The sequence below is a fragment of the Triticum aestivum genome, chromosome 1B (genome assembly GCF_018294505.1).
Source record: "Triticum aestivum cultivar Chinese Spring chromosome 1B, IWGSC CS RefSeq v2.1, whole genome shotgun sequence".
NCBI classification, from domain to species: Eukaryota; Viridiplantae; Streptophyta; class Magnoliopsida; order Poales; family Poaceae; genus Triticum; species Triticum aestivum.
Genome location: NC_057795.1, coordinates 526,813,394 through 526,815,679, shown reverse-complemented (window position 1 = coordinate 526,815,679; position 2,286 = coordinate 526,813,394). Strand labels below are relative to the sequence as shown.

The following is a 2,286-nucleotide window of genomic DNA, read 5'->3' as shown; positions in this document are numbered from 1 at the left end:
CTACTTCCTTGACACCTTGCTGAATCAAGAGGGCGAGGAACGTCATTGAGCTGAACATGTGCAGAACTCGGATGTGCCGTACGTTCGGTACTTGACCGATTGGAGATAGAAGAAGTTTGACTACATCAACCACGTTGTCTAAATGCTTCCGCTTTCGGTATACGAGGGTACATGGACACACTCTCCCCCTCTCGTTGTTATGCATCTCCTAGATAGATCTTGCGCGAGTGTAGGAATTTTTTTGAAATTGCATTATACGTTCCCCAACACACATGAGCAGAAGAGAAGGGGTTGCTCAGTCCCAAAACAAAAACCTACGCTACATCGAGGATGGCTTGAATCCCATTAGAGCCATTAGCGCCGGCTTTGACTAGGCGCGCACATCGTCTTGGATGACCGAGAGCAGGTCATCAATGGAGGGTTGCCGATGATCGAAGATGATGGCGTTGCGGTGCTTCCATATGGCCCAAGCAACCAAGGGGACGATCGATGAGGGGGGACTCTGCCAACGCTGCGCACCACCAAGCGTAGAGAGTAACTTGCCCATCTGGCGGGTGGACGGTGAACTTGCACCAGGCAAGGGTGCGGTGCCAGACGGACCTAGAGAACACACAACCAACGAGAAGGTGGTGTTTGTCTTCAGGGTCTTGATCGCATAGGACGCAGCAAGGCGGGTGAGCCATTGCGCGCTTGGCCAATCTCTCGGTCGTCCAACACCAGTTTTGTTTCGCGAGGAAGAGGAAGATTTTGACATTCGGGGGGCCCATCCCTTCCATGTAAGCTGCCAATCAGGGTTGGTGATGGATCCGTGCAAGAGCGCACGGTAACATGAGGCGGTTGTGTACACCCCACTGCCAGGCGGTTGAAATTTGTTTTTTTATAAAGTGCGACTTTTATTATCTTAAAATGTAGCATCAAGCGGATAGAAAGCATTATGAGTAACACCCAGCCACTGCATAACGAAGATGCACACAGCCCAATCCAGAAGTCTGACAAAAATTCATGAAATAAAATCGACAAATCAGCAACAGTAGAGTCCTATAGACCGACACTATGCCTATGTCGAAGGGGGTTGAAATTTGACTTGAATACGAAAACTTTACAAAGAAACACCATTCTTTAGAAAAGCCCTAAATGGAGCTTCTCGTTTGATATTTGCACTTTAATTCTTCCAACAAACTGTAAGAGAGATAATTGAAAGATTAAGTACTCCACAAGCACACCCTGATGCATGTATATACCCAAAGTTTGTACATCTATCACACGGAACTTCCTTTCGTTCGTTCCACTCAAGCCAAGAGTATATGGTGGATCAAGCAGATGGTCAGTATATTAACTGAGAGACCATCCTTCTAAAACCCCGAGAAGAAATACAGCTACTTCACTTTTCCCACCCATCTACAATAATATCTATTTCGTTTAGTTGTAGCCTGTTTCCCTTCTGAAGCTGCTGCGATTTGCCTGCTTCGAGCGGTCAGCAGCGCCGCTGGGAGACACGAGATTGCTCACCGCCCTCGCTATCTGGAGCTTGACCTACCCCCTCTTTGCCGGAGGCCTCTTCTCCTTGCCAAAGCTGTTGTTGCTGCTGTACTGGTGCTCGTACTCCATCACCTTCGATCTTCTTCTTGCTCCTTGAGGGAGTCCTGGACTAGGGGGTGTCCGGACAGCCGGACTATCATCGTCAGCCGGACTCCAAGACTATGAAGATACAAGATTGAGGACTTCGTCCCGTGTCCGGATGGGACTTTCCTTGGCGTGAAGGCAAGCTTGGCGATACGGATATGTAGATCTCCTACCATTGTAACCGACTCTGTGTAACCCTAGCCCTCTCCGCTGTTTATATAAACCGGAGGGTTTTAGTCCGTAGGACACACAACCATTACAACAATCATACCATAGGCTAACTTCTAGGGTTTAGCCTCCTTGATCTCGTGGTAGATCCACTCTTGTACTACCCATATCATCAATATCAATCAAGCAGGAGTAGGGTTTTACCTCCATCGAGAGGGCCCGAACCTGGGTAAAAACATCGTGTTCCTTGTCTCCTGTTACCATCCGCCTAGACGCACAGTTCGGGACCCCCTACCCGAGATCCGCCGGTTTTGACACCGACATTGGTGCTTTCATTGAGAGACTTGATCTTCGCCCCTGGCCATCAGGTCAGGTTTGGAAGCCTAAACTTCACGGCCGACATCCGCGGAGACTTGATCTTCGACGGATTCGAGCCATAGCCGAGCGTGCCGCGCTGTCATGATGGGCATGATTTAGCTCTGCCGCCGGACAGTG

General features: G+C 49.3%; 1 pseudogene; it reads right to left on the bottom strand.

Moving 5' to 3' along the window:
• Positions 1-1,419: 1,419 nt before the first annotated feature.
• On the bottom strand, positions 1,420-1,608 carry LOC123093786 (uncharacterized; annotated as a pseudogene).
• Positions 1,609-2,286: the final 678 nt, after the last annotated feature.